The sequence below is a fragment of the Panulirus ornatus genome, chromosome 69, assembly GCF_036320965.1.
Source record: "Panulirus ornatus isolate Po-2019 chromosome 69, ASM3632096v1, whole genome shotgun sequence".
Classification (NCBI taxonomy): Eukaryota; Metazoa; Arthropoda; class Malacostraca; order Decapoda; family Palinuridae; genus Panulirus; species Panulirus ornatus.
In genome coordinates, this window is record NC_092292.1 from 11,018,996 (window position 1) to 11,044,008 (window position 25,013).

Below are 25,013 nucleotides of genomic sequence, written 5' to 3' on the forward strand. Positions count from 1 at the left end.
TGTGTGTGTGTGTGTGGGCTGGTGTTGATGGGGTGGGGACACAATCCATACCTTACTCCCAGTGAGCATCTTGTTGCTTCATGTAGCAAGGACGCCTTTCCATGTTTTCTGACGCTCTTTAACGAGGGAAAGTTCAAATGTCACCACAGCTCCCACTGGCTCTGTCAGGCATCAACATCACTGGGAGAACAAAATATTTTTCTAGACTCGATACTTGGACGTGGACGCGAGGGGGAAGCACTTGAATGATAAATATTCGGATAATCATTGAATCTTGAAGTCCTCATCTACTCCCATAAATAGATAACAGTACGAGTGCATGACACACCGAGTGAGGTCAGTCGACGAACTATCCTTTGAGAAAAACATGATGGACCATCGTGGCGTCGCTACCAGAAATAACGACTTAAAACACTTTGACAGTGTGTGTATGCGACTGGCCTGGACATGGTCAAGTAACACAGCCTCACAGACCTGAAGCCATCAACAGTCTTAAGAGAACATCAGTGACGCTGAGGAGCTTAAGTTCTAAACGGAGTTCTGGGGAGCTGAAGACTCGCCACACTCACCAACAAAAGACGTGAAGTAAGAGAAAAGATTTTTCATCCCGAGGCAATATCATCAGTGTACGTTTTTGCCTTCATTCTTTCATTCACTAGAGAGTCAGTCGTAGACGTGGATGTCAGACTCTTGTTCCTAGAAACCAAACACATGAGGACGGAGAGCGTCGTCATGTCCCAGCACAGGAAGAGTTCGATGAGATGAGGGGGGAAGGAAGCCTCACGTGCTGCCCCAGCTCCGGTCCACACATCCAGGCCGGCCCTCGGTCAGCCACCACCTACCAACCACCCATCACCGTTGCTTCTCCACCTTTAAAACGCTTCTCGCAGCATAATCTCTTCCGGGGGCGTATTACCCCAATCTCCGGGATCATCGTTTGTCTCTAACCGGTTCTCTTTCTCTTTTTTGCACCCTCCCTCCTCCTCCTCCCTCGATCGATTCATTTTCCATTTCAGACAGGGGCCGGTCGCTTCTGGTTTTATACACACGAGCCCTTTGGGCTTATTTAAGCTAATCGTCCTGTGTCTCGGATCATCTCCCTGATCAGTAACATTCTGCACGGTGGGTCATTAAAACTTTTTTTTTTATAGCTGAGCTATGAGAGATTACGTGTTGTTCAAATGCATCATAGATGAGAGGGTGCAAATGGCCTGGCTTTCTGTAATTCTAAAGCTCTGGCAATCAGTCAGTCGTCATGCAGGCGAAAGCACAAAGTGGAAAAGCCCAGCTGGCCAAATAGACGACGAGGCATCGGGAGGCGAAGGACATTCTAATCCTTCCGGGATTATGAAAAGAAAGAATCACGAAGAAGAGACTGGATGTCTCTCTCTCTCTCTCTCTCTCTCTCTCTCTCTCTCTCTCTCTCTCTCTCTCTCTCTCTCTCTCTCTTTCTCTCTCTCTGCAATCGTCTCTCTCTAATTCTCTCTCTCTCTCTCTCTCTCTCTCTCTCTCTCTCTCTCTCTCTCTCTCTCTCTCTCTCTCTCTCTCTCTCTCTCTCTCTCTCTCTCTCTCTCTCTCTAATCCTCTCTCTTTCTCTACAATCTTCTTTCTCTAATCTTTTTTCTCTTTCTAATCTCTCTCTCTCTCTCTCTCTCTCTCTCTCTCTCTCTCTCTCTCTCTCTCTCTCTCTCTCTCTCTCTGCAATCTTCTCTCTCTAATCTTTTTCTCTTTCTAATCTCTCTCTCTCTCTCTCTCTCTCTCTCTCTCTCTCTCTCTCTCTCTCTCTCTCTCTCTCTCTCTCTCTCACTAGGATTAAGCCCTGACATCACCGAGACCAGAGTTGCTCTTAACACACACGTATCAAGTGCCCACTCTCGGGCATCCTAAGCGTTATGACCCAATACACCGAGGTATTACCCATCTCGCTCAAGCCCTTGCTAACGATGGTCGTCCTACCTTCAGCCAAGAAGAGGCGCCACACCTTTTTCAAATGCTTCGACGCTGCTGCGAGCGGGGGCACCTGAAGCAGACAGTTTACACTAAGAATGTCCTGAGATATGACCTGTTAATGCCTCATGAATCATATTCCTTTTCCCCCTGTGAATGAACCTGGTTCATCAGACTGTTCTGTCATGGTGTGGCGGGGTGTAAAATGTTGGCGGGTTTGAGAATACGAGTTCATCATTTCGCGAGACGGGAGATTAAAAGTGTCGGGATTCACAATTTACGTCACGGTTTCATATCTAGGTTTTCTCCCTCTGTATGACGCATCTTCAGTGGACGTACAGAACGATCCTTTACGGTTCCTAATGAATCGAAAGTTTCGTGAAAGTTTCGCATGTGTGAGTGTTACGGTTCGTGCAATTCAAAGTCTCCTCCTCCTCCTCCTCCGTCTACTGCCGCTTGCAAGCGGTACGTGTGCGTCAACCACGGAGGTATTAAGGGAGTGTGGTCATGCCTTAAAAGAAAAAAAAAAAAGAGAAAAAGACAGCTTTTCCCTAAACTGCTTTCGCTCACTTCTCCCTAATATGATACACAATCTCTCTCTCTCTCTCTCTCTCTCTCTCTCTCTCTCTCTCTCTCTCTCTCTCTCTCTCTCTCTCTCTCGCTCTCTCTCTCTCTAATCCTCTCTCCTTCTCTGCAATCTTCTCTCTCTAATCTTTTTTCTCTTTCTAATTCTCTCTCTCTCTCTCTCTCTCTCTCTCTCTCTCTCTCTCTCTCTCTCTCTCTCTCTCTCTCTCTCTCTCTCTCTCTCTCTCTCTGCAATCTTCTCTCTCAAATCTTTTTTCTCTTTCTAATTCTCTCTCTCTCTCTCTCTCTCTCTCTCTCTCTCTCTCTCTCTCTCTCTCTCTCTCTCTCTCTCTCTCTCTCTCTCTCTAATCCTCTCTCTTTCTCTGCAATCTTCTCTCTAATCTTTTTTCTCTTTCTAATCTCTCTCTCTCTCTCTCTCTCTCTCTCTCTCTCTCTCTCTCTCTCTCTCTCTCTCTCTCTCTCTGTGCTAAGTGCTGACATATTAACAGTAAGCCGTCAACTACTGCCTCCATCAACGCCAAGTGATGTGGAAAAAAAAAGATTTGCGAGTGATTTTCTGCTTTGGCAAATGTTGAGCTGAGGGGCCGGTTGGGACGTTGTTACGACGGGTGTGTACATGAGTTGCCATCCTGAGGGAGCAGAGAGTTGCCATTGATGAGTATGTAGAGTTACCAGGCCGGGTGTGTGCTCTGAGTTGCCATGTTGAGTGAACACAGGTTTGCCGTGATGAGTAAGCTAGCACAGGGTTGTCATGTTGAGTAAGCACAGTGTTGCCGTGATGAGTAAGCAAGTACAGGGTTGTCATGTTGAGTGACCACATGGTTGCCGTGATGAGTAAACAAGCACAGGGTTGTCATGTTGAGTAAACACAGTGTTGCCGTGATGAGTAAACAAGTACAGGGTTGTCATGTTGAGTAAACACAGGGTTGCCGTGATGAGTAAACAAGCACAGGGTTGTCATGTTGAGTAAGCACAGTGTTGCCGTGATGAGTAAGCAAGTACAGGGTTGTCATGCCGGATGTTCACGTGGTCGCCATGATGAGTGAGCACGGGGTTGACACACTGGAGCACGGGGTTGACACACCAGGTGTGTACAAGGTTGCCTGTGTCATGCCTAGTGTGGCACACATGGAGTTGCTATACACCGGGTGTGCTCAGAATGACAGTACTGAACGTGCACAAAGGAGCTACACTTCATGTGCACACACACACACACACACACTCACACACACACACACACACACACACATACACACTCACACACACACACACACACACACACACACACGGTACGGTAGAGTGGCTTTTTAAGCCACACGGACCTTCATAGTAAAGTGTAAAAGCAATTTTCTCAAAACTAGTATTTTTTCTTCCCCGTTTTTTGTTGTCCTTTGGTACAGAATAAGCCAACTATTACCTTTATTTTGTGAAGATTTCCAAACCTAGTTTGCATAATGTTATAAGCTGCATTATCAAGTGTAACCATATCTTCGTCTGGTATTATTACTATCATTATATATATATATATATATATATATATATATATATATATATATATATATATATATATATATATATATGTATATATATATATATATATATATATATTCCTATGAGTCCACGGGGAAATGAAACACGATAAGTTCCCAAGTGCACTTTCGTGTGATAATCACATCATCAGGGGAGATACAAGAAAGAAATATAACAGTCAGTTGATGTACAACGAAGAGATGTAGCTAGGACGCCATTTGGTAAAGAAGTGAATGTCAAGTGAATGCTTAATTGTGATCCTTTCCACTCTCTCTCTCTCTCTCTCTCTCTCTCTCTCTCTCTATATATATATATATATATATATATATATATATATATATATATATATATATATATATATATATATATGATCTTGTATATAACCTACATAATGCACTGTTGGAATTTCCAGTGGACTAGGCAACAGGTTCTTTAAACCGAACCTGCTGATCAAGACCTTCTGATACATTGAAAATGTTGCCTCTTTGATCTGCATCAGTCAAGAAAACCCTTCCCTTTCAACGATGCCGGTGGCATCTTTAGCACCACCTGCTCGAGTCCCAATCTCTAATGACAGATGTGTCCCCTCCCACACCCCCAACACCTGAACTACGAAGAACAGCGACGGAGGAGAATCCTCAAACGCTGTCGTCAAGTCAGAACCTACGTACATCTCCCTCACGCTTCTCTACGCCAAAGCCTCTCATGTAGACACTCGCTCCCCACTCTTGTCTTTCCACCTCGTGCTCGATCTCCTCTCGCTCTAGATTCCACAAGTTGAGGCGTCAGTGTGTAGCAAGGACGACAAAAGGGTTACAAGTGGTTCAGCTTCGGCCTTGTCGATTTATTGACTGGATGTTGAGGATGTGAATAAACAGAGGGTTGCACTGGAGCTTTGGTGTGGCCTGTGTGTGTGTGTGTGTGTGTGTGTGTGTGTGTGTGTGTGTGTGTGTGATTACCTAACAGTAATTACCAACAAAGTAAGCGGTGGAGGGGAAGTAAAGTAAGCGGTGGAAGGGAGGCAAAGTAAACGGTGGAGGGGAAGTAAAGTAAGCGGTGGAGGGAGGTAAAGTAAGCGGTGGAAGTGGAGGGGCGAAAGTAAGCGGTGGAGGAGAGGTAAAGTAAGCGGTGGAGGGGAGGTAAAGTAAGCGGTGGAAGTGGAGGGGCGAAAGTAAGCGGTGGAGGAGAGGTAAAGTAAGCGGTGGAGGGGAGGTAAAGTAAGCGGTGGAAGTGGAGGGGCGAAAGTAAGCGGTGGAGGAGAGGTAAAGTAAGCGGTGGAGGGGAGGTAAAGTAAGCGGTGGAAGTGGAGGGGCGAAAGTAAGCGGTGGAGGAGAGGTAAAGTAAGCGGTGGAGGGGAGGCGAAGTAAGCGGTGGTGTCCTGCTCTTTGTTAGAACTCATTTAAGTCCCGTCGTAAAAAAGAAATTGTTTCGACTTTATTTTTCGTAGTGTCGCAAGTGACACTTACTGCCATTGTCACCTGCCGTCAGTGTCATTTGCAGAGTCACCTGCCGTCAGTGTCACCTGTCGTCAGTGTCACCTGTCGTCAGTGTCACCTGCCGTCAGTGTCACCTGCCGTCAGTGTCACCTGTCGTCAGTGTCACCTGTCGTCAGTGTCACCTGCTAACAGTCTCACTTGTCGTCAGTGTCACCTGTCGTCAATGTCACCTGTCGTCAATGTCACCTGTCGTCAGTGTCACCTGCTGACAGTAGCACCTGTCGTCAGCGTCACCTGCCGTCAGTGTCACCTGCCGTCAATGTCACCTGTCGTCAGCATCATTTATCGTCAGTGTCACCTGTAGTCAGTGTCACCTTTTCAATATCAGTGATTGGAGGGAGGGCATAAATCCTCCATTGTGTCATACAGTAAGCACAGCCAAGGTCCTAGACATTGGTAAATGGTCAGGCATATCAAGGTAGCACCATGGCTTCGAAGTCGAAAGGTCACTCCTCCAGCATTGTCAACTTCACCTCGAAGTCCTAACCATTAGTAAGGTCACAGGCATGAACTATCCACATGGCACCGAAGTCTCAGCCATTAGCTAAGGTCTGGCCTCAGCTATCAACATGGCATGAAGGTCGCCAGAGCAGTTTCTCAATAGAATCTCAACACAAAACAAAAGCAAAGCTTTCCTTTTACGTCACTCTTTTCGGCCTGGTAATTCTCGTACGGGGATTATGAACTCGATCTCTTCAGCTTCAAGACATTTCTTCTGAAGAATCTAAAGGGAGAACTTCCTTGTTAAATCTATCATTTGCAAAAGATTTACTCTCTCTTTTTTTAGTGGGGGGAGGTTCTCAGAATTCGCTGTCAAGGTCGCGTGGGTTGGATGAGATGGCGGATGTATTGTCTCATATTTTCTTGAGGAAAGGTGGAGAATAAGGAGAGCAGAAAGGGACTCTCAGCGTTAAAAGTTCACAGCCAGGCTTTCTTATCTCCGACCTGCTGGCCGGGATTGCCTCACTTCCACTTGAGCGGATCAAGATGGCCCTCCCTCTTTGAATTCACCTCTACTCAACTGGAAAAGTTTAACTCCTTCCCCGGCCAAGGAGAACCTGAGTTATGGCAGTGGTTCCTTCCCATTCCTCCCACCGCTGAGCTCCGGGTATGCCTCACACGATCCTTCTCCCCCGCATATTTTCCAGCTCAAGATTATAAAAGTTACGGGTATGCCGTCTCTCTCTCTCTCTCTCTCTCTCTCTCTCTCTCTCTCTCTCTCTCTCTCGCCTCATATCCCCTAGAAAACCTCCCAGATCCTCCTTGGTATACGATTTTTAAGATGCACTTGTCAGGATACACTTATCCTTTGTGTGTGTGTGTGTGTGTGTGTGTGTGTGTGTGTGTGTGTGTGTGTGTGTGTATGCAATCTCGCTTCACACCACAGAACTCGTACCATTTCCTTCTCCTCAGTATACTATAGACGCTCTGCAATGCATCTATACTTTCTCTCTAATTCCGCTTCTCTTCCTGCACACTGTATGTGTGTGTGTGTGTGTGTTTGTGTATGTGTGTGTGTGTGTGTGTGTGTGTGTGTGTGTGTGTGGCAATATAGCTTCCCTCGGTCTACAGCTTCCTACTTCTTGATCTGTTTATGGTAAGATGCTCTCGTCGGCCCGCTTACCCCATCATCGTCTTCCATCTCAAGATGCAAAGATTTGTGAATGTCTATCGTTCTCCCTCCCGATCCTCCCCTACTTAAGGTGCTCGAGTTGCGACTCCCTCCCTCCCTCTCTCCCTCACTCCCTCCCTCCCTCACTCACTCACCAGCTCCTACCCTCTCCCTACCATCCCTCGAACTAGCTCCTCTCCCCCTCCTCCCATTACTGTCCTCCTCATCCCTCCCCCTCACCATTTCCCCTTCCCATCCCTGTCATCCTTACCCCTCCTTCCCTCCCTCCCTTACCAGCTTCCTTTCCCATCTCTGTTATCCTCACCCTTCCCAGAGCAGCTCCCTTTCCCATTCTTGTTACTCCCTTTCCCATCTCTGTTATCCTCTCCCTCCCTTCAACCCCAGGGTAGGACATACTCGTCCAGGAGAGAGTCATTTAACCTCCCCATTCTGCACAGACTGACCTGCTCACGAGCTGTACCACACGGTGCTGCCTACACAGCGCCGTGAGAGAGAGAGAGAGAGAGAGAGAGAGAGAGAGAGAGAGAGAGAGAGAGAGAGAGAGAGAGAGAGGACGTTACTTCCAGGGAAGGAGAGCGAGTGATTGCTAAATGTACAAGAGTAAAAGGTCACGAGGAAGGTGCAGCGACTGCGAGAGAGAGAGAGAGAGAGAGAGAGAGAGAGGTATACTGTCGACCTCCCGCATGATGCTGCCACTATCATCAATACTGTGACGACTGCCTCTCGCTCCATGACGTCCCTCGTCATCCGCCACACGTTACCCACTTACTCCACACACGGGGTATTTACTACCCTCCACTTACTCCCCCTCCACCACACTCGGGGTATTTACTACCCTCCACTTACTGCCCCTCCACCACACTCGGGCTTTTACTACCCTCCACTTACTGCCCTCCACACAATGGCACTTACCCACTCCCTAACCCCAGGTTGACGATCTGACTTGAGTTGTTTACGTCAGTCTTGTGGCTGCCTCAGGACCCATGTTGATGGAACGACTCAAGATGGCGCGCGGTCCTCGAGGTTTGGCTCAGCCACAAGACTCCCGATGAAATATGTGATTCGTCGCCCGATGGTGTCTTTTCACGCGGGCCCGGCCGGGAAAATAATGGATTTAAGATCCTTGCCTAATTTTATGGCGCTACCAGCTGCTCCTGTGGGAAACGACACTCGGGGGGGGAAAAATGGCAGAATCAACAAGATTTCCGAAACTTTCATATGAGAGAGAGAGAAAGAAAAAAAGAGGAGAGGGAAAGTTTGGTATATATCCCACTGGACGAGTCGTCATCCTCCTCTGTGGTTGATATCGTGGCTGGAGGACCAGTGGTTGGCGGCGGTGAGCAGTCCAAATGTTGGGTGTTTGTGGTGATGAGAGGTGGGAGGTAATGGTGGTGGTATCTGGTTATCCACTCACTGCCGAGGGTACCATTTGGGGATGAGAAGATGGTGATGGTAGTGGGTGATCAGACTGACTGGTAGTGATGGTGATTAGACTGACTGGTAGTGATGGTGATCAGACTGACTGGTAGTGATGGTAGTGGTAGATCAGACTGACTGGTAGTGATGGTGATCAGACTGACTGGTAGTGATGGTGATCAGACTAACTGGTAGTGATGGTGATCAGAGTGACTGGTAGCGATGGTGATCAAACTGACTGGTAGTGATGGTAGTGAGTGATCAGACTGACTAGTATTGATGGTGATCAGACTGACTAGTATTGATGGTGATCAGACTGACTGGTAGTGATGGTAGTGAGTGATCAGACTGACTAGTATTGATGGTGATCAGACTGACCGGTAGTGATGGTAGTGAGTGATCAGACTGACTAGTATTGATGGTGATCAGACTGACTGGTAGTGATGGTAGTGAGTGATCAGACTGACTAGTATTGATGGTGATCAGACTGACCGGTAGTGATGGTAGTGAGTGATCAGACTGACTAGTATTGATGGTGATCAGACTGACTGGTAGTGATGGTGATCAGATTAAATGATAGTGATCAGACTGACCGGTAGTGATGGTAGTGGGTAATCAGACTGACTGGTAGTGAGTAGGTGATCAGACTGACTGGTAGCGATGATAGTGGGTGATCAGACTGACTGTTAGTGATGGTAGTGGGTGATCAGACTGACTGTTAGTGATGGTAGTGGGTGATCAGACTGACTGGTAGTGATGGTAGTGGGTGATCAGACTGACTGGTAGCGATGATAGTGGGTGATCAGACTGACTGGTAGTGATGGTAGTGGGTGATCAGACTGACTGTTAGTGATGGTAGTGGGTGATCAGACTGACTGGTAGTGATGGTAGTGGGTGATCAGACTGACTGGTAGTATTGGTAGTGGGTGATCAGACTGACTGGTAGTGATGGTAGTGGGTGATCAGACTGCTTGGTAGTGATGGTAGTGGGTGATCAGACTGACTGGTAGTATTGGTAGTGGGTGATCAGACTGCTTGGTAGTGATGGTAGTGGGTGATCAGACTGACTGGTAGTATTGGTAGTGGGTGATCAGACTGATTGGTAGTGATGGTAGTGGGTGATCAGACTGACTGGTAGTGATGGTAGTGGGTGATCAGACTGACTGGTAGTATTGGTAGTGGGTGATCAGACTGACTGGTAGTATTGGTAGTGGGTGATCAGACTGACTGGTAGTGAGTAGGTGATCAGACTGACTGGTAGTGATGGTAGTAGGTGATCTAATAGTTACAGCTGGGTGAATGGTGGTAGTGGTGTTAGCGATGGTGGTGGTTGTGGCAGCGATGGGTTGCGACGGTGACTATGGTGGTAGCTTGACAGTGGTACTCGTGTGTGTGTGGTGGTGGAGGTGGTTGTATTGGTTCGGTAGTGGTGGTGGAGAGGCCTCATGATCGATCCCCCGTCAAGCCAGGATGGTCCCGCTGGCGAAATAGAATCTGGGTTGTGATGGTCAGTGGCGCAGGCCTTTATGAGTGCTGTTATTCGCTGATTCAGTCTGGTTTCCCCGAGGTGGGGGAGTGCAGCAGCGAGCTGCCCGGGCTAGGCTTGTCGCGCTATTCGCTTTTACAAGTCTGGTTCTGGCGGTGGAATGCCGAAATCTGGACGAAAGAGCTTTTCCAGGAGGTTCCCAGCGGATGACCGAGCTCAGAGCTCTTTGCGTCAGTTTAGCCTTTTTTTTGCATGTAATGTTTTCGGACCATTGTAATCCCCCGCCACGCCCTCAGACCCACAACAGAAGACTTCCACAAAAATGTCCTTTTTTTTCCCCTCCCAGAAATTAAGAGTCATGTAGCATGCCTGGTGTTCGTGCCAGCGAGGGAACCTAACCCGAGTGATCTTTCTTGTCATTAGTGCAACAACCTCTTCCCCGTCATGGACGGAGGAAGGATTCTGGTCCCAGAGAACACAGCAGCGACGTCCGTCACCATAGGAGCTGCGCGGACTAAAGTGGCCAGCGTGTCAATGCGACGGAATATCAGGGAACAGATAATGACGAAACTTTCAGTGTCGTTCCCTCTGTTGGCCTGGACGGTTGAATGAAACGCTAAGCGACGACGATAGTTCGTTCCACTTCGAAATAGATCACCAGTTCTTTTGGAAAGTTGTTAACTGTCCGTTACGCTAACCACCTCGAATACAAGAAAAGGATATGGAATAGACACTAATTGGTGAAGCTGATCTCACGTATCTACAGTGATATATACATATATATATATATATATATATATATATATATATAGAGAGAGAGAGAGAGAGAGAGAGAGAGAGAGAGAGAGAGAGGAACCTCTGTTGAGCCTGGCGATAGTGTATGATGAGTCACAGCCTCTTGGATATATCCGTTTACCTTTGAGCCGTCCCGGCCGACTGAACATAAACAATCCGAGTGAATATAGTCTTTCACTGCAAAAACTCCATAGCAATATACCATCGAGCTCAGGTGATCACTCTCTATCTCCTTCCTCCTCCTCCTCCAGGTTGAGACGTTGGATGATGTAACCTTTGGTGTGACACACGATCCTCTCTGTCGCGGTTTGACCATATCTCTCACCTCACACCACCACTACCACCAGGCCAAGGGCTTGGTCATCCCCCTCAACACCTCACCAACGCCACCTTGCTGCCTCACTACCACTAACCCCGTAGCGTTACCCATCTCGTCATGCGTTATGCACACCCTCCAGACGGCGTTGCCAGTCCGACGGTTTCGTTGAGGAGATACACCTGGGCAATCCATCATGATCTAAAGTCTCATAACTTCCCAATATTCTTGGACCATACGCTACGCTGCATGCAACCCGGGAGAACGCGAGCAGCCTACTGCTGGAAGTAATGCGTCCAGGGAATGAAATATTAATCTGGGGTGGTGTCCAAAGGCGGGCGTGTGAGGTCCTAGCCCAACTGCAGGTCCTGCCGAGACGGGGCGTGGCCCTGTCCTCCTCTTTGACCCCTTCCAACTCAGCTCCCCTCTCTCCCCCGGGGCCCAAGCCTACATAAACGCCACCCACACCTGCATACTGCCCTGTACTGACCTGCCCGAATGTCTTTCCTGTAGCGTCAGGGGAGACTGGTAACTTTAAAATGCCATGGCAGATTTGAGGTCTGTCATTAGCAACCTGTAACTTCCCCTTATAGTATACTGGTACGAGAGGCTGGCGCCACCTCCTTAGGAGAGATGTTTAGGGAAACTGGCAATCTGTCTGGTGTATTCTCCTAAAGACAGATCGCCAGGGATGACTGCTAGCTTGTCATTCTGACAGAAAATCACACAGGACTGGCAAGGTGTATTTTTGGCACACACGGTAAATTGAAAGTCTGCCAGTGTGACGACCTGTTCCAGAGGAGGAAGCAAGCGGTACTTTTCTCACTCTGTTACAGGACACCGATCGTCAATTTACCTGCCCTCGATTGTCAGCTTACCCGTCCTCGATTGTCAGCTTACCCGTCCTCGATTGTCAGCTTACCGAACGCTCTAAGCTGGACACTCAAGACGTCTCAAAAGACGCCCGTCGTGAGTAACGTGAGCTGACTGCGTCAGGTAGTTCATCAGAGGACACGTCAGACTGCTAAAGGGCTTCCCCGGCTCATGTGAAGTCCACCGAAGTTCCTCCCCATCACCAGACTCACCTGTCCCTCCCAAGTGACGCTAGCGGTATCAACTGTCACTCCCGAGTGACGCCTGCAGGCACACGCCTGTCCCTCCCGAGTGACACCGTTGTTTTCAACTGTCACGACCGAATGACGTCACTAGACACACATATGTCCATCCGGAGTGACGACACTAGACACATACCTGCCGCCCCTCCCAGGTGACTCCACCAGACAAATACCTGCCCCTCCCGAGTGACGCTACTGGACACTCACCTGGTCCTCTTGAGTGACGCCACTAGACACACACACACACACCTGTCCCTCACGAGTGACGCTACTGATATCATTTGTCACGTACTTGGGGGTCAAGCGGTGTGGACTATGCAAGAGGAGGAGGAGTAAGACTATACCAGGCAGATGATACACACACACAGTCAGACGTATTACACACACACACACACACACACACACACACACACACTGGAAGCATACAGTCCGATGACAGTAAACAATTACATGTCCCATGCCACTCAGTGTGAGAGATTTATATGCGCAGCGCAAACTCTACAGCCGTGCAGCGCCAAAACATACGCTGATAACGGGAAAATAACTCTAATGCAAAGATTGACACACCCGGTTAGATTGCATACATGCACACACGCACACATGCAATACGGATGATATAATGCGTCACAAACAGGAGCGAATATTATTCATATTGAGGGAGAGAGAGAGAGACAGCACTGGGTAGCCTAGCTCAACTCGGCGAGGAAAGATGAATGTTGAGTGGGAAGGAAGAGGGATGAACGCTCGAATTCTCTGTTCGAATTAGTAAGGAAAGTGTCGCCTCTGTGTGTGACTGTGTGTGTGTGTGTGTGTGTGTGTGTGTGTGAGAGAGAGAGAGAGAGAGAGAGAGAGAGAGAGAGAGGCTGCCACACTCCCCGTTCCAACGGCAGCAACTGGAAATTTATGTACATCAAGAGGAACAGGGAAGAGGAGCGAGAAGAAAGAAAGAAAAGAGAAAAAAGAAAAGAGACAGGTCGTCTGCCAAGGATCCTGAGGATTGAGGGATTGGCAGTAGGTAAGGTTGAGGTGGGGGAGAGTGTGTGTGTGTGTGTGTGGGGAGAGTGAGGGGAGTGTATGTGTGGGGAGGGAAGGGAGAGGAGGCGTAACACTCGTGCTAGTGATGTTAAACACCTGGAGCGACGACCGACATATTGTGAATGGTGGCCCCATTGATGGCTCGGGTGGAGGAGGGCCCTGAGGGGCGTGTTACGTAAAGCCGGCCGCCAACCACTGGAAGCCACGACCCTGGATCACTGGACTCTGCGACTGAGGGCCACTGGGCGCCACTGCCTTGGACCAGGGGACGACCACTGCCTAGGACCACTGGACCTCACCAGTGGACGCCGAGGCACCGCAGTTAGCCCTGGGGGACTTTGTGATATAGGGAGGACCCGTGTGGTGATTACTGGGGATCTAGATGGTAGTTAGGGGGATGATAAGGGGATGCACGGTCGTGGCGAAAGAGTTAGATGAGTTACCTTGGTGGTGGGGCGAGCGCTGGGAAGTTTGGATGCCAAAGCACAACAAACTGGGCCTTCGTGATGTAGGGCAGATGGGTCTGAGCAGTGATTAAGGGGGGATCTAAAGAGCATTTAGGGGGGATGATGGGGGGAGAGATGCAGGGGAGGGGAGCGAGAGAGTTATGGGGCTCAAAACACCCAAGTGTGCTGGAGCTGATGGTGAGAACTGCTAAGTTGAAGCACACCGAAGAGAAGGATATGGAAGATACTCTATGAAAGAAAATGAATAAAATGCTGATGATAATGATATAAAGGAATCATACGTTGAAGAGAATTTTGAAATGGAACAGCAATCATGAGAGAGAGAGAGAGAGAGAGAGAGAGAGAGAGAGAGAGAGAGAGAGAGAGAGAGAGAGAGAGAGAGAAGCAATTTACAGGAAGACAGATAGCTGGACCAAGAGGCCCAGCCCGACTGGGAACGAGACAAGGCAGGACCTCTGGCGCATACTGACGGAGGTGGAGGAGGAGGAGGGTTAAGGAAGATAAAGATAGGGAGAGAGAAGAGAAAAAATATGAGAATCAATAAAAAACAGAACTGAATCATTGAAGAGGAACAGAGAGAGGCAAAGCAAAGCAAGAAACACCAAGACAGTGCCTGTTACAGAAGTGTTCAAATCCACAAACTTCGATCTCTTTTAATGGAATATTCAAGCGAGTCTTGAATTCTGTCTTCTAACCCTGAGATCACTACATGTTGACGTGTCTGTAGGCTCAGCCCTCACTGTATGTCGTCTGGATCACGCCGAGGGGACTCACACAAGTCCTTCCTGAACACTTCTAGTGCTCTTCCATTCGCACACTAGCAAGTTCAACATTACCGACAATGGATTCCACCATCTTACATTCCAGACAGCAAGGTCTGTTGCCTCGAGTGAAGTACATGGTATATGTTGTATTATCCTAGTACAGTCTACGACGTGGGATTACTAGTGTGTGGTGTCCAGGTTTCGATCAGTCATAGGGGAAAAAAACAAACCAGTGGCGAAAACGACAGACGACAATGCAAGGAGGACATCCATAATTCGTATTCAGACTGAACGCCACCACAGCCAATGGTTTTTATGTGAGCTCGTAAAATTCGAGTCAGGAGGGAGGCGTTTGCTGGCGCGCCGCGCCGCCCCCCCCCAACCATCAATCAGTCTCAGTTGAAGATCAAAACAGAACTTTCGTTGGAGAAGTGAGTGGCTCAAATACCATGAATGGTGCCATTGTAATTTAGGGAAGCGTGCCATGGCTCATACCAAGCGTATGCCTTATAAAGATATCGTACAAAAGAAATGGTCTATGGACCTCGACCTTCAGAAAAAAAATGGAAATGATAAGTTGGAGATTTATATATTAAAGAGAAAGTGACATATCAACATTCTCCAAATTGTTCCAAAAGTAATGAGTTGGAATTGATGTATCAAACAGAAAGACTATCTCAACATTCTCGATATTGATCAAAAACTCTTAAGAAAACTTTTCCCATTCGTCTAAATATCCTTTCGATGCTAAGCTGAAGCAATACATTCTGAGCGACTAGTCAACACCAAGTCGATTCATCACTGGCAACTCTCTCTCTCTCTCTCCCACTTTTTATTCTTTTCCTTCCCAGTAGCAGCCTTCTTGAATCGGGAATCACACTGCAATTAAATGAACAATAGCAATCCCCTCCCTGGGTGACACTTTCCGAGGCCATGACTCGGAGTTGTGTACAACCTCGACCATCTGTCTGAGTTATGTTATCAACGTAAACTAACGTTTATATATCGCCACGCGAGAGAGAGAGAGAGAGAGAGAGAGAGAGAGAGAGAGAGAGAGAGAGAGAGAGAGAGAGAGAGAGAATCCAGTCTGATGATATAAAGGCATTGAGGTTACTGCAACTCTCGCCCATGTTATGTAATGAAATACCTGTTATGAACTGTAACATCTTATGTAACATCAACCCATTGGGGTCTGCCTAAGACCCTTAGTGACCCTCTGTAATCCTTTTGCGCTACCGTTCACAGGATGAGCACTGGGTACACAATAAGTTTACCGGGGTTTACCGGCACAACTCAAATCAGTCGCCCATCTGTCCGTGGAGTGCTACTGGTTTCTCATCCAGACGACAGTGTGTTCACTGTGAGGGGTAATAATGAGGAGGACTGGAGGGTGAATGATGAAAGGGCACTGGCGTAAAGGTGATGACCCTTTCGATGAAAAAGAAAAAAAGGGTCTCTGACTCGAGACCTTGACTTCATCAGGGACCTTAAAGCCAGCAGGAAGACACCCCCCCCTGGCGTCCACAAGATCTCCCTTACATCAGTTAGAAGGCCCTGATGTCAGTGGAAAGACCTCTGAACGACAAGAGGAACACCAGCATTAACCAAATTGTCCCTAACGCTAAGGAGAAACAATCGCTGACGTCATAAAGAAGACCCTGGTGGCAATAAGAGGCCCTGACGCCAATAAGAGCGCCCTGAGGCCAATAAGAGGGCCCTGAGGCCAATAAGAAGACCCTGAGGCCAATAAGAAGACCCTGAGGCCAATAAGAAGACCCTGGCGGCAATAAGAGGGCCCTGAGGCCAACAAGAGGACCCTGACGCCAATAAGAGGGCCCTGAGGCCAATAAGAGGGCCCTGAGGCCAACAAGAGGGCCCTGAGGCCAACAAGAGGGCCCTGAGGCCAACAAGAGGGCCCTGAGGCCAACAAGAGGGCCCTGAGGCCAACAAGAGGACCCTGACGCCAATAAGAAGACCCTGAGGCCAATAAGAAGACCCTGAGGCCAATAAGAGGGCCCTGAGGCCAATAAGAAGACCCTGGCGGCAATAAGAGGGCCCTGAGGCCAATAAGAAGACCCTGGTGGCAATAAGAGGGCCCTGAGGCCAATAAGAGGGCCCTGAGGCCAATAAGAAGACACTGGCGGCAATAAGAGAGCCCTGAGGCCAACAAGAGGACCCTGGTGGCAATAAGAGGGCCCTGAGGCCAATAAGAAGACCCTGGTGGCAATAAGAGGGCCCTGAGGCCAATAAGAAGACCCTGGTGGCAATAAGAGGGCCCTGACGCCATATGAGAAGACCCTGGTCAATACCTGGTGTCAACAGGAAGTCATTAACGCCAATAAGATGACTCTGATATCATAGGGAAGACAATAACACATTTTCTTTCATAAAAATCACCGTATCATATATATATATATATATATATATATATATATATATATATATATATATATATATATATATATATATACTTTTTTTTTTTTGCTTGTCGCTGTCTCCCGCGTTTGCGAGGTAGCGCAAGGAAACAGACGAAAGAAATGGCCCAACCCACCCCCATTCACATGTATATACATACACGTCCACACACGCAAATATACATACCCATACATCTCAATGTACACATATATATACACACACAGACACATACATATATACACATGCACACAATTCACACTGTCTGCCTTAATTCATTCCATCGCCATATATATATATATATATATATATATATATATATATATATATATATATATATATATATATATATATATATATGACGAAGTTGTCCCAAATAACGAAGCTATTACCTTTGAAGTCTTTGGCAATAAAATGAATATATAGACACTGACATCAGTGTGAAGAGACTCAGGGTCAAAAGAATGATACTGACACCATATGAGGACACTGACATCAAAGAACTACACTGACACCAATATGAAGACAATGACGCCCCCCCCCCCACGAAGATATACGACAGTGACACCAGAACGAAGACACTGATGCTGAAAGAATGACACTGGCACCACACGAAGACACTGACAACTAATGAATGACACTAAGCCCATCTATGAAGACACTGACGTCAAAACAATGAACACTGAACCAAATCGAAGACACTGATGCCTAAAGAATCACACTGCCACGATATGATGCCAGGATATGAAGACACTGACATCAAACACTGACGTCAAAACAAAGACACTGACGGCTTCCCCCCCCAAAAAAAAAATGTAACAAAGACACCAGGATAAAGACACTGACACATAAATAAAGGCACAGAAGGCTCAGCACAGATACAGAACACTTGTTCAACTCAAACCTACATTCTTCCCGGAGAACACATCTGCCCCGAAGTTCCCAGTCAAAAGAAAAGAAAAAAAAGAATCTTCTTTTTTAAAGACCTAAGCATCTGCTCTCTCTCTCTCTCTCTCTCTCTCTCTCTCTCTCTCTCTCTCTCTCTCTCTCTCTCTCTCTCTCTCTCTCTCCCAACGCCTCTTCCTTGTAAAACAAGGGAGGGGAAAAAAAGGACAGCTCCATTAGCGAAACGAGAAAGTATATATATATATATATATATATATATATTTATTCGGGGTGGTCACTTGTTTACCAAATGGCGTCCTAGCTACATCTGTTCGTTGTATATCAACTGACTGTTATATTTCTTTCTTGTATCTTTCCCTTTTGATGTGATTATCACACGAAAGTGCACTTGGGAACTTATCGTGTTTCATATCCCCGTGGACTCATAGGAATATATATAGATATATCATTTAGTTTCTCATTGCTCGCTGATTGAAGGCGATGTAGGATACCACTTTCACGAACGGCACACCAACGATGCGTGTCACTTTCGAGGGAGCTTTTGGAAGGAAAGAAAAAAAAAAGGGCGGAGCCAGTAAAGCTTGCAGGGAACGTCACTCACGAATCGTCCTACCCACACGCAAGTTACAGCTTGAACAGTTTTAAGATACTTTACTGCGTCATCATAAATCTATATAAGGAGTTTAATCCTTTTTTGGGGGGAGTCTTTTTTTTTGGGGGGGAGGGGGCGTGTCTCCTTATCATGAGAGCCAGGGCGAAATGCTAATTACCTACTCTCTCTCTCTCTCTCTCTCTCTCTCTCTCTCTCTCTCTCTCTCTCTCTCTCTCTCTCTCAACGAATCTGTTAAATTCCTATCGACCAAAATCAAAAACGGTGTAACAGGATTCGCTTATTTGTAATATTTTGCATCGCAAATGATTAATGTAACACTATAGACAAGAAAAGCATGGAATATATATATATATATATATATATATATATATATATATATATATATATATATATATATATATATATATATATAGCAGCTTGACCCCGTCCAGTTGGTTAACACAGTCTTTAAGACCTCATACTTCAGGGGGCATTTACTTCTCATTCACTCATTGCATTCTTATCTTTTCATCGACATGAGACACTCACAAAATGTTTGCCTGCAGAAAGCAAACAACGCGTCATTAAAACCGGACGATAAACTCGACTTGAGTCTCCAGATTTTTAGTGAGCATATCCTTTTCTTTCTCTCTCTGACTTGTCTGAAGCGGTAGCTAGGAGTGGGCCTTTGACATATTGCAACAGCGGAGCTGGTTATCAGCTTCCTCACTGATAAAAATGGAGTGTGTGAGCAAGATGAAGCGTCCAGTGGCACAGGGGTGGGGGAGAGGCTGTCATGTGAGGCGATGTATCGTTTTAATCGCACTCGTCCAGGGCTGGTCACCACCACAATCTCAAATATATGATTATCTTTTACACTGTGTTACCCTATACTGTAATATACATTCCCCCTCCTCCATCATGGTATCCACGAACATACTGTAGAATATTTCCCTTCGTCATATATATATATATATATATATATATATATATATATATATATATATATATATACACACACACACACACACACACACCACCCCATCCGGGACTTGAAACTGTTATTCATTGTGTACAATAGCGTTCAGAACGCTATGGATAGATTTAGGAGCTCGATAGACAAATATCTCCAGTCATATGTGTCTGACTGAGGGCTTCGATACGATAGACTGCGAGTCGCGGCATGAAACAGCTTAGCAAATCAAAAAAAGAGACCAGTGTAACTTGGATCCAGACGAGAGCTGAAGCAAGTAGACCTCCCCAGACCCCCATCGTAAAGTACACTTCAGGTATCCTCTATCCCACCAATGGTTTACGCCAGAGACGCTAGTATACACGACCTTTACCCCTGTCTAACACGACAGGGACGTCTTCGTCTTCACACACTTTAACCCTCCTGTAGGCGACTTGCCAGAACCGTTGAGGAGGGAATATGAATAATTACCCGTGAATCACAGGGGCACGTCTAGTGCACCGTGGGCTGAGACCGTCACTAGATACATCAGCAGAGTGACAGTATGAGGTGTCCATGACGCCACTGGCCCTCACTCCACACCTGGGTCTCTCATCTCTCGCTGTAGGTTGTGAGGAATCGCTCTCTGTTTCTAAGTAGGGCAATCAGGACAGTAATGGCATCGAAGTACCATTCATTTGGCACTTAATTATAACTTGAGTCCAAATGATGCGTTTTCTAATGACTCACTCGGATTAATTGCACTCCGAAGGGAATGCTTAGACGAAAATGGTTCTCGAGTTTCTCATTCTTTTCCGTGCGATGGGAGAAAAAAGGTAAGGTGGCCACATAATGCTCTCCAAGTCAGGCTCTCGCGGTATTAAGTAGAGAGAATCTGACATCATTCCTTGAGGCGTTCAAGGAAGAACGTCTTCGAATGAGGATTTTTCTAGACTACAATCGTAATCATTTTTCCTTTTCCATTTCAGAGAATAAATTGGTGTGTGTACGTTCATTAAGTTAAGTGCAGCTTGATTTACGTATATATCCGTATATATATATATATATATATATATATATATATATATATATATATATATATATATATATATATATATAAAGTGCAGCTTGATTTACGTATATATCCGTAAATTTATATATATATATATATATATATATATATATATATATATATATATATATATATATATATATATATATATATATATATAAGTATAACAAGTATATGCATATATGTCATTTTTCATATTCACGTTTTAACAGCGCCATTTTTACCGCTGATCACAGACCCATTTTTCTACCTGTTAGCAAAACACGATTAAAATCGCAAACATTTCGGACTTTGAATGTTAAATAAAAAAAAAAAAACATTAAAATTCTGACCAATTTTCATGAATGACTGCATGACTGTCACAGGAAAGAGAAAATACACCAACATTAGCGAGACATTCAGAGCCCATAGGATCCAATACCTGTCCCCTCCCTTTCCTCTCTTCAAATCTTACCTTTAAAATTGTCTTCACAGCGGCTGTCTTCTCCCCTGGCTATCTGACGCTGTTCATCTCCGAGGGTTCCTATGGCTGTCCTATACGACTGAGAACGTCACCCACCACGGGGATAACCAACACTGACTCTATGTTAGACTTGGCTGTGGATGCACTACCCTCTCCACTCTGCCAACCCACTGGGGTCTGTCGCGTCCCTCAAGTTTTATTTTCATGTATGTACCCCATTAAAGAATCACTGTCATCTCATAGAATATAATCCAGTCACTCTCTGAATAGCCGGTCGTCCGATCTGCAATCACCAGTGTGCTTTAAAGCAATCGAGAGTGCTCGAAAATCGCTCGGGAAAACAGAAAAAAAAAGATATGTGGGGGAGTGAGAGAGAGCACCGCTTATGGTGGCAGCGGAGCGCCGTCGTACGCGTCCTCTCTCGCTCGAGTCAGCGGGGAAACTAACCAATTGACGCTCTGACGCAGTGACGCTGCCGGGTCGGTAGAGGGAAGGGAGGGTTTTGCGATGGGGTGGAGGTGAGGTTAGTAGGGAGGAGGAGCGGAATTGTAAGGGGGTGATCCATTTCCATATTCAAACTTAACTGTTAACTTAAGCATAAATATCTTTTACTCAGTGGCACAAGTTTAGAACATTTTTCTTGTTCTCTGCTAAGGATACATATCATAGACTGCCCAAAGTGGGTCATTTCCTCAGTTCGAGCCACTGTTGATAAAGATATTAAAGGGTCTCATAAGGATGAGTGATCATTCTGGGAGATTTTGGGGGAATGGGTTCGAGCAAATGAAGACATGAGCTGAGGCAGACAGTGTAGAGGACCTGAGATATTGGATGGCTTACCAGAGCGAGGAGAAGAAGTGAGGAAAGTTGAGTGGGTAAGATAATGCTGAATAATAAATGAACTACGATAATTTAAGATAAAAAGGAATTATGGAGGATCTCAGAGGGGGGGTTATAATCAACGAAGAGGGTAAGAAATTTCATTTGACGTTCTATATTATTACCGAAAGAAGTTAACCAAAAGTGATATTTGTGAGGACGACTGGCTGGCTTTGCTTACAGGGATATATGGGAGGTCGTTAACTGAGGTTGTGGCGGTGGGGGAGGCATCGGATGTGGTGCAGGCCGTGGTAGCAGTCATGGGAAGAGGCGCCGTGTGGTAGCACGGGCTGGGGAAGTGGTGTTACCTCTGGTGGTGGATGCGACACGGGATGTGGTGGTGGCTGTGGTGACAGGGATTAGGGATTGGGCGTTGGTGACGGTAAAGACACCATGGAGAGTGATGGTGGTGATAGTGGCGGGAGAAACATGGTCAAGTCGTAGGAATGACAGTGTTCACGAAAAAGGCACCTTCACTGTAGAGCCTCTGTTACCGTGAACGTACGGAGAGGTCCTGGCGGAGACGAGAACTTGAAAAAGAGGTTACGATGGTCGTCATGAACCAGGACATCAGTGGTGGTGGTGTAGGAGTTATGACAAGTGGTAGAGAGGAGGAGGAGGAGTGTGGGTGTGGTGATGATGAGATGGGAAGGTGGGGACGTTCGTACTTGTTAGCTAAGTATGGAAGAGTTGTTGATGATGGTCGGTGAGACATGCGGATGGCAGAGGTGGGAAAGAACATGGTCTGTTCATGATTGTAGGGGACGCTGGTAGGGTGTGTGATGCCCTTATTGGTGTTCAATCCTGACAACAGGCAGGGACAGGGTGAGAGATGGTGGACTCAATCTGAGGACATGGAGAAGAGGGTGGCCAAGACAATGATGGGTGAAACATGATTGAGAAAAGTGAGGGAAAGAATCTGTATCAAAAATTAACGAGTCACATGACCTTCTGAACTCTTGAGAGATATTTCTTTCTACATATTTCTCAAAAGTATTATCTAAAACGTGTACTTAACTGATTACGGAAATTCAAAGTATAAGACGCATCTCCATGTATTTTCCACTGTATTTTTCTGATTTTTTCCCCCTTTGTTAAACCAGTAGACACAGAGGGGGAATCTTGATGAGTCCTCTTCCATGGTATGAAAGCCTCCAAATACAACACTAAACATATATGAATAATGATGCTGACACTCGTACCTCCAGGCAGATATCGTCTCTCATTTTTATATGAGAGTGAGGGAAAGGCTTTAATTCCAGCGTAGATTCTTCACATCAAGTCCAAAAATGAGAGGTCCTTAAAATCGAAACGAACGAATATATCCTAAACGAATGATTATATCCAAAACAAATGATTATATCCTAAACGAACGTACTCATAGCTTCAGAAAGGAAACAGAAAGGATCTGGTTGAGGACCATAGACTATGCTTTGCCAAGTCTCAGGTCAGTCAACCCTGAAGTATTCGAAAAGCAAACAGTTGTAAATCTGGGTCGTCGAGTCCACTTGTGAGCCGCCCCACCTGTCACCAGTGTTGACGTATTGTACCCTCTGAATGCTCTGTGCTTCCCTCCACCAACCACCACCTATTTGCCCCGAGCACATCCACGCTGGGGCAAACGTGCTTTGTTCTGTGGATTCTGTAGACAGATGAAGTCTTCCAAATGATACCAGATATGGTGTGAGGGAAGAGAAAAGTTATTGAGGCTCATAAGAACTGAAATGACTCCCACCCCCTCCTTGATCACTGGGGTAATTCCATCTCCGAATGAGTCACGTACACAGATAGATGGTTTACTTTTGAGCTTTTGATTAATAGGCAGAATTAAACTGCAAAGGAAATATAGGTACGTATAAGGTCGCTGAAAAGAGGATTGAATCTGACTGAGGTCCTTCAGTGGTGGATGAATCTATAGAATAGTTGGTCGTTCGCGTAGCTGGCAACATATTGCTTCTCCCATCTCCCTGACGTGAAATTTGCACTTAATAAGACTTGGATGTCTCTCTCTCTCTCTCTCTCTCTCTCTCTCTCTCTCTCTCTCTCTCTCTCTCTCTCTCTCCCCCACCTTTGGCGAGGCTGCATCAATGGGAGTAGAGTCTCGCGTCAAAGAACATCGAACTCCAGAGGAGTCCAGATATCCCTGCTACTTACGGTACGCAGCCTTGAGCTGCGGGAGCCTATAGAGAGATAGGTCATTGGATAATTATAACCTGGTACTGTTCATCGATTTTCTAAGAAACCAAGACGTCTCTCCACGTTCGTCTCTCCTGTCCATTCATCTCCTCACGTTCGCCTCTCCCGTCCCATTCATCTCCTCACGTTCGCCTCTCCCGTCCCATTCATCTCCTCACGTTCGCCTCTCCCGTCCCATTCATCTCCTCACGTTCGTCACTCCTGTCCCATTCATATCCTCACATTCGTCTCTCCCGTCCCATTCATCTCCTCACGTTCGTCACTCCTGTCCATTCATCTCCTCACGTTCGCCTCTCCCGTCCCATTCATCTCCTCACGTTCGTCTCTCCCGTCCTATTCATCTCCTCACGTTCGTCTCTCCCGTCCCATTCATCTCCTCACGTTCGTCTCTCCCGTCCCATTCATCTCCTCACGTTCGTCTCTCCCGTCCCATTCATCTCCTCACGTTCGTCACTCCCGTCCCATTCATCTCCTCAGTGTCAGTCTTGCCTCGTGTCGTGTCCTGGGCGATGCTGACCACGGCGACGCCCCGGGGCTGGCTGACCTCCTCCTCCTCCTGCAGACGTCGACACCAGGAAATTAACACCGCCCACCTCTCGGACAGAAGAACATATCCTGAGGGCGATAATAGATAAGAGCATTACACTATCCTTGAAGACCGTCTCAGCAGCTTCATTTACCACAAAAGAAAACGAGTGGCTACATTTGTGAAACAACCTCACACAAAGCAATAACCCACTACAGTCTATCATGGTAGTTGACAAGTACTTCTGCTCATCACTGCTACATCACTGAGCCACGTCGCTATGTCTGCTATATCACTGAGCCACATCGCTATGTCTGCTACATCACTGAGCCACATCGCTATGTCTGCTACATCACTGCGCCACATTGCTATGTCTGCTACATCACTGAGCCACGTCGCTATGTCTGATACATCACTGAGCCACGTCGCT

General features: G+C 46.6%; 1 protein-coding gene across 1 annotated transcript in view; it reads right to left on the bottom strand.

Annotated features, from left to right (window-relative positions):
• The window catches only part of LOC139747712 (uncharacterized), a 105,254-nt gene extending 83,828 nt beyond the window's left edge, over nucleotides 1–21,426 (bottom strand). The window contains exon 1 of the mRNA XM_071660319.1: nucleotides 20,974–21,426. The gene's annotated coding sequence lies outside the window, so the exon portion shown is untranslated. The remainder of the gene's footprint in view (nucleotides 1–20,973) is intronic.
• Between the last annotated feature and the right edge of the window lie 3,587 nt (nucleotides 21,427–25,013).